Below are 8,065 nucleotides of genomic sequence, written 5' to 3' on the forward strand. Positions count from 1 at the left end.
TCCTCAGCCCAGCTTGCAGCCTGCCCCAAATGAAGTCTGTGGGTTCCCATGGATTCAGCAAAGAGAGGATTCCAATTAAGATCTGGTCTGAGAAGCCTGAGAGGAAGTGGCTGCTGGGATTTGCATTGGAGAAGAAACTGTCTTGGTTCTTCTCTACCTTGCTCCTGTCCATGGAGACCTGTGACCAAGTTCTTCTTCTTCGAGAAGATTCTCCTGGCCTCAGTGCCCTGTCGACCTGCCCACCTGCCCATGCTGCTGGGCTGGCCCTGTCCAAAGGCCAAGGCTGAAGATAGTCAGGGGGACTGATGGGCTGTAGCAGTTCAAAATGTGGATGCCGATGCCTACCCAGGAATAGCTCCCCCTCTCCTTTCCAAAGCATTTCTTTTTTCTACATTTTGTTACATCACCAGATTCCCTCCAAGTTATGTGAACAGATTTAAACAGATGTCAAAGTGATATCGATTTAGTATGGATTTGTAAGAATGAACCCTTCATACTGCCCAACCTGCATCCCTAAAATATCCACCAGCCTTACAAAAGAGTGGTTAGCACTTTTGAAGCTGCTCTGGAACAGAAAAGGGAAGTAGCTCTTTATTCTAATGCCCTGCATGTCACTTAGCATGAAGTGCTTTTCTGCCTCTAGTGAGAAAATCATATCATGTTCCTCCTTCACTCTATTGAGATGGAGGATCACATTGATTTTCACATATTAAATCTTTCATTCTCAGATAAATGTATGTGTGTATGTATTTTCCCCTTGATACAATTATGCATAGCATTTCTGGTACCAGTGATAAAAAGCACATTTGCTACACTGCACTTGATTTGCTAATGTTTAGTGAAGAATTTTGCACCCATGTTTATTAGAGTGGCCTAATGTTCATGTGAAATAAGGAATGTCCTTTTTCAGTACCCTGGAGAATTTTGTGTAAGAATGAAATTATTTGCTCCTTAGACGTTTGATAAAACTTGCTGGTGAAACCATTTGAGCCTAATGATTTCTGTGTGAAGAGATTTTTAAGTTCCCATTGGAAGTATGGTCTAGAACTGGGGACCCACATTCTGGAATCCCGTTATCACCCCACATTTCCGAAAGGAAGTGTATGCCTGGGCAGAACATGGGCCCCTTCCTACCTGGATTGACCTAGCTACTCCACTGGTGCATGTTCCTCCTGCTGATAACAAGCTGACACAGAGTCCTGGAGATGGCAGAGTTGCTCACAAACACTAGCAGAAACATGGTGGTTCACAGGAGTAAATACAAATTCCAAATGTAAATGTTCTTTCCCTATTCATAAAGCTTCTGCTACTATCACCACTCATGGATTCATAGGATGCCTTGTTTATTGCCATAAAACTTTAGCTCCAAACAAGGAACTCATCTTACTGCAATGGTACACCAAGATGCAGGTTGCTAGGGTTGACAAGGGACTCCAGGAGAGTGGGGAGTTGAAGCTCCAAACCTCAGTGTTTGTGTTCCAAAAAAAGAGAAATTACAGACTCAAAAACCATGCAGGAGAGCTTCATTATAAGTAAAAGTAGAGTAAGGCTCAAACAAAGAGCACTCCTGAGTGGGTCTTCTCCCAGCCGAGAACGACAAATGGAACAATGCTGTCTCCAAATGGATTAGTGTTTTAGGGGTGCCCTGAGAGCTGGGGTCCACCTTCAGCACTATTTGACAATCAGGGTTCAACTCCTTCATGTCAGGTGGTAGAGTTTTGGGCTCTAGTTGGTCCTTTCCAGAACTGTCATGGTGTCCACCTAGGGAGGGGAGTGTTATTTACGAGTCAATCCTATGTTAATGTGAGAATTGGGACACCTGTGTCCATCAATTCTAGCTTTACAATGACCTCAACTGACCCTGTCAAGAGTTAGGAATAGCCCCCATTAAACCTTTGATGTATTTCTTATTTGGCTCCTTTTGTTCTCTTTATTTGTATACTTGTTGTTTTCCTGCATTATCTGAGTACCCACTTGCCTTAAAATTAATTTAAAGAAAACCTTAAAAGTAACTTAAGGAAAACCCATGACCTTGCCCTGATATTGGCTTCCATTTCATTTCTCACAATTCACTGCTACTTAACATCTCTCACCCTTTGAAACTGGCAGGCTGCATGGCAGATGAACAGGAGTGCCCCTGCCTTCCACAGGGACCACACAGGAAAGCAGGTAGAGGGCAGTCACATAGGCAGCTTTGGCAGGATGCGCCACTCCTCAGCTATAAACCAGCCAGACTTCGTTAAACTTCATAAATTTCATCACGGATCTTCAACAGCCCCATGGCACATTGGACAAATATTCTCACAGATGAGAGATTAAAGCAGAGCACAGCAGTCAAGGTGCCCCAACATGAGAAAGTAAGGGGGCAGGAATGCAGGTCCCACCCCCCTGGGTCAGGGCTCCTATCTACTAGGTGGCAAAGAACCAGGCACACATGGGCACTTCCCTGGTCAGGCACCACGCTGTGGCTTCACCAGACTGAGGTTCTAATGGAGTTGGTGTCTGCTGCAAAGCTTTAATTCAACAAGTTAGCTTTAACAGGAAAGCAAAAATTCTAATCACCAAAATATCCCCTTTACTAACAATGTTACTGTACAAAATTCTGATTTATTTTCAGATTTAAAAAAATGTAATCACATCATTAAATATTATTACAGCATAATATTAGAAACAACCCCAAATGCAAACATGACATTCAATTTCTCACAAAACATGTTTATTCAGATGTATCATTTCTATACTTTACAGGGTATATCATAGCAATTCAATATATGTATACAAGTTTCATCATGCAACACTGAATCTCCCCCCAGGAGGTCACTATAGTGTAATCTCCCTTTAGTTTTTTGTGATTAATATCTTTGGATAGAATTCATACTGTGGCAGAGCCAGAGAGACTGTCTCTGAGTGTCCTTCAAGAATGGGGACATTCTAGCATTTCAAGCAGGTATTGATGTAGGACAGAGGAGGCTGGACACTTGAGAAATGTGCAGGAACAAGGTTTATTTAAGCTGGTGTAATCCAGAGGGGCTAATGCCAAAAAATCCCTGGACCCCAGGTATGGAAGTTCTCTGGGATTTCTACTCAGTGAATGGTTACACAACACAATGGCTAACATAACAGTTACTTTTTCTTCCATGTTCTTAGATTGGACAGAGGTTTCACAAGATTTTACTAAGAAAAGAGAAAGAGTAACTTTTGTACATCAACAAGTTTGATTGCTGACATAACTTTTTTTTAAGTTGTAGATGGGCACAATACCTTATTTTATTTTTATGTGGTGTAAGAATCAAACCCAGTGCCTCACACCTGCTAGGTAAGTGTTCTAACACTGAGCCACAACCCCAGCCCTGCAGACCTAACTTTTACAAGAAAGAGAAACCTGACCTTTACAATGAAGAGGAGCTAAACCACAATGAGTTCTCTAGAAATCCTGTTGACTTCAAAAAAAAAAAAAAAAAAATCTTGTTTACTAGGAGAAAGGCTTATATATTACAATTAAGGTGGGGATCTTTTGGACACTACATCATTTGGACTATTTGGAGTATTTGTGATACATCGTTACCCCCTCTATGCTCATTATTTAACCCTTTAAATCAAAAAACATCATCTTCTAGGCTTAAAATTTTATATAATGCCATAATCTTAATTTCTCCCTCCATGTTTCCCTCCTCCCGCCCCCCCTCTCTCTCTAACAGCTGCTTCTATAGTTGACCCAATAGTTTCATTGTAAAGGGGAGACAAATATGAAAGCAATAAAGAATAGCATAATCCATACTATGTCAATTAAACTTTTCAATCCACCAAGAATAGAAAAACCATCCTCCAAAGAGTGAGCTTGGTTCCCAAGCCTTAATGCCCTTTCAGGTTTGAACTAGTACATGTGCTAGTTGTTTTTTTTTTTTTTTTTTTTTCAATTTAATTAATAAGTTTAAATTTTATATAAGAAAAGTATACATATTTTTATGACCATTAAAGTGTCTAAACTTCCTTTTAAGCCTTAGACCTTTATGAATTTTTTTCAATTAGTTATATATAACAGCAGAATGCATTTTGACTATTAAACACAAATGGAGGCAACTTTTCATTTCTCTGGTTAGACACAGTGCACAGTCACCCCATTCCTGCAATCATACATGTACATAGATTAATACAATCCACCTCATTCCACCATCCTTCCCACTCCCATATCCCCTCCCCTCCCACACTCCCCTCTGCCCAATCCAAAGTCCCTCCCATCTTCCCTTGCCCCGCCCCCCATTATGGGTTAGCTATGTGTTTGGTGGTTGTCAGTCCTGTAGTAAAGACCAAGGAAAGGACTGTGTATATGACAGAAGTAAGGGGTGGCAATGCACCACAGTATGAGAGCCCTCTTACAGGATGAAACAGTCCATTTATCCTGTTGCTTAGTTTATTTTCCTCCTTGCATTGATAAGCCAATCCTCAAGTGGCTGAAGCAGGGCTACTGTTTCGACAACTTTGGTGTGTGCAGGCTAGCCAGCTTCCAGGGTGACCAGAGCAGGGCTAGTGTCCTTCTGATCCTCAAGCTTCTCTGGTGTTTCCTTCTTCCTGATGGTCAGCTGAAGGGGAGCAAAAGAATGTATATGAGATTCTATTACAGACAGTCTAAAAACAAACCAAAAAGAACAAAATATTACATAATACATCATGTATATGTGTGCGAGTATATATATGTGTATGTGTGTGTGTGTGTGTGTGTATACACACAAACACATACATTTGGTGATACTGTATAGAGGAGTAAAAAAGTTGTGGACACTGCTCCCTGTGTGTGCAGCAGAAGTCGGGGATATCCCGGGAGGCTTGAACTACATAGATTTATCTCAATGGAACATTAAATAAATTTGAAAAGAGCTTTTAATTCCATGAGCTTGACCCAACATTTCATGCTTTGGTTTATGATCTTCCATATATTATTATTTCCTCTAAAAACATGATGTAAATTTCAACTCCCTACCTCACAGGTCAGTTATCATCCAAAGGTGCACTTCTAGGTGTGTCACCTTTAGTCTGAGAATATATTTCTGCATGGAAATATTGCTGAATGCCTACCTGGCTCCCAAGGTGAGGTAGTGCAGAACAACTTGATTTGCCCATGGCTTATTGTCGGGAGCTGCCTTGGATGCAGATGCCTTTAAGCCCTGATGCACCGGGTTCTGAACAATTATTGCATTCAGTCTGGCAGGGCAGTGCCAGGTTGCAGTAATGTGGGCGTCACCCCAGCTCAGATAACAAGGCATGGCTCCAGGTGTAGGCATCACCCACTGGGGTTGAGTTACACTCATCTGTTCCCTTGTATTCCGACCCCTTTGCCCTTTTTGGGATAAAATGTTCTATGGAAACTCCCCTTGTGTGTCTCCTATGTAAGAATAAAGAATTCCAGTGGCTCTATGTCTTTCCATGGGCCCTTATGTTCACAGAGCCATCCCCGGATTATTGAAAAGGTACTTCTTTGTGGTTGTGTGCCTTCTTTGTCATTTTCTTAAGTTACTGGAATAGTCAGATTTATGAACCACACATGAGGTTTCCAGCTATTACAGATGGTGATAGCTTATCATCCTCACCATCATTGTTTTACCAGATGCAAAACCAAGGTTGTACCTAGTTCTGGACCCTGGACAAGGTCACCCAGTTAAAAGGGATGTGAATTCAGCTCTACCAACTCTGATGCCTTTGCCTCTTGTTGAGAGCCACAGCCGAAGGGGCCCCAGCAAACTTCCAGCTGCCAGCAAACTTCCAGCTGCCGGCTGATGATTGGCTCACAGCGGCCCCAGCAACATCTAGCTGATTGGCTCCTCGGCCCCAGCAACATCTAGCTGATTGGATCCTCTGCGGTGATGCTCATTGGACTGTTTCCCTGCCCTTTCAGACCACGGAGCTGCTCATTGGGGGACTTTTTTGGCTCTGCCCACGTGACCCAGCCAATCGGCCTCAAGAGCAGGAGGATTGTGGGAGGTAAAGAGAAGCTTGTGTGGGAGAGAGAGGCTTGTGGAAAGCCGGTGGTGGCAGTTGAGGCTCTGAGGGTTTTTCCTGAGAGGCTGTTTTGTTTGGCATGTGTGGTTCTAAAAATAAAGTTAGTTTCTTTTGACAAGTGGCTCCTGATTGTGCCCAGCCAGACTGCGGCATTCTCTCCCCACACTACCCTTTGCAAGACAAAACTAGGTAACATATTTTTCCTTTCTTGATAATCTCATGGAAGAAGTCAATGTCAGGCTAAGTTTGGTAGATCTAGGAGGGTATTTTCCCAAGAGGGGGCTTTTCCCCTAGTCCAGGTGGGTGGAGTCTGTCCAGTCTGGCTCATACCACTGCCCAGAACCCAAGAGCCCAGATGGCTTTCTCTGGAATCCAGAGTCCCCTTCAGAGAGGAGTGTGAGGGTGAGTTAGGAAGCTGCTTCCAGGCTGGGCTCCCAGAGCAGCCAGAGATCCCTCTCCAGCTTGCCCCACAGGGTCAAGGTCCAGAGGAGGCCAGTAGCTCCACCCTTGCCCCCTCACCAGCAGGCTGGACCCACCTAGCCCCGCCCACTGCCTGTTGTGAGGACTGCAACCTTTGTTTAAAGTACTCACTTGTTTTCCTTGGATGAGTTCCCTGAGTCAGCACAACTCCTGCTCAAGGGCCCAGAAGGACTGGTGGGTGGTCCTGGGGGAGGAAAGGCAGGAAGCAACCGGTGGGCACTGATGAGGCGACTGCGATGGAGACTACCCAACTTCCCAGCTTCTGTGGTCTTGGGCAGCACAGCAGCATCTTTGGGATGGAATCACTGAAGAGGCCTCATGGAGTGGTAGCATCTGGTGGCAGCAGCAGCAACATGTAGCTGCTTCAGGCGTAGGGCATCAGGCGAGGGAGGTCCGGAGTTGAGAGTTGGCGTGGGGGTGGCAACAGCTGAGGTGTTGGTATCCAGCTGCAGTTTGGGAGATCCCTTGCTGCATACTCACAGTGGCGGTGGCAGCAGAAGAGTCCAGAAGCTGCTGTGGTGACAACAGAGGGATGTTGCCATGATCATTTCTGTCCTGCAGTGCCACAGGAGTCTGGCTGCAGTGGGTGAAGTGGGCATCCAGTGCTGCGTATCGCTGTCATGCGTCCATGATGGAGTCTGGTGGTGGCAGCAACAACATGCAGCTTCATCCGGGAGCCGGCATGGGGCACTGGAGTAAGGCATCATGGCGGGGGGTGAAGGGCATTGACGTTGGGCCCTTGGTGGGCAGCATCATAGTCCAGCTGGGGTTTGGGAGTTTGGTTGCTGCACGGTGGCGGCAGCACCAGTAGAGTCTGGAAACGGGGCTGAGGACACAGAGGCGTCCAGTGGTGAGCATCTTCATCCTGCTGGGGTAACAGGAATCCTGCTGCAGTGGCATCTGGCGACCATGTGGGGAGTCCAATGGCTACAGTGAAGAGCTCCAGGCTGGCGGCGGCAGCGAGGGCGCAGGGCAGTGAGCCTCAGAGTGGAAGGGTGACGAGAGGCTGGAATGGCCTCTGCAGTGGCTGTTCCAGGCCCTGGGTCTTGGTCCTGGCTGAGCGGCCTGTTCAGGAAGCAGCACGAGGGGGGTGGCAATACCCAGGCAGCTGCTGAGGACCTTAGGCTGCCCACACCTGCCTCGCCTGGCACTGGCCATGAGCCCGCCGGGTGGCTGCTCGCCCCATCCCCGATGTGGCCTCTGCAGGGGAACTAGGCCATCTGCCAGGTGGGGCAGCCTTGGGAGAGGACCCCCACCTTCCTAAGAGACATCCCACCTGGGCTGTAGGGGGGAGAGCAGAGGAACTAGGACCTCTTCATCCTCAAAGTGCATTTCGGATTGGAAGCATTTCCTCTCAGAACTGGAACAGGACAAGGATGCCCTCTCTCACCTTCTACTCTACATAGTCCCTGATACTCTAGCCAGAGTTTAAACTATACTGCTGTTTAAACTCCACTACAGCTTAGACTACATGACAGAGCTGTAGATGAAAGAAATTAAAGGGATAGGAATAGGGGAAGAAGAACTCAAACTATCCCTATTTGCTGATGACATGATTCTACACATAGAGGATCCAAAAAAACTCCACCAG

General features: G+C 45.8%; 1 long non-coding RNA gene across 1 annotated transcript; it reads right to left on the bottom strand.

Moving 5' to 3' along the window:
* Positions 1 to 2,699: 2,699 nt before the first annotated feature.
* LOC139704704 (uncharacterized) lies at positions 2,700 to 7,390 on the bottom strand. Its single transcript, XR_011706634.1, has 2 exons — positions 6,586 to 7,390; positions 2,700 to 4,580 (listed from the first exon to the last, which is right to left on the bottom strand). It is a non-coding gene; the product is annotated as an uncharacterized lncRNA (long non-coding RNA).
* Positions 7,391 to 8,065: the final 675 nt, after the last annotated feature.

Source organism: Marmota flaviventris, chromosome 2 (assembly GCF_047511675.1).
Source record: "Marmota flaviventris isolate mMarFla1 chromosome 2, mMarFla1.hap1, whole genome shotgun sequence".
Taxonomy (NCBI): domain Eukaryota; kingdom Metazoa; phylum Chordata; class Mammalia; order Rodentia; family Sciuridae; genus Marmota; species Marmota flaviventris.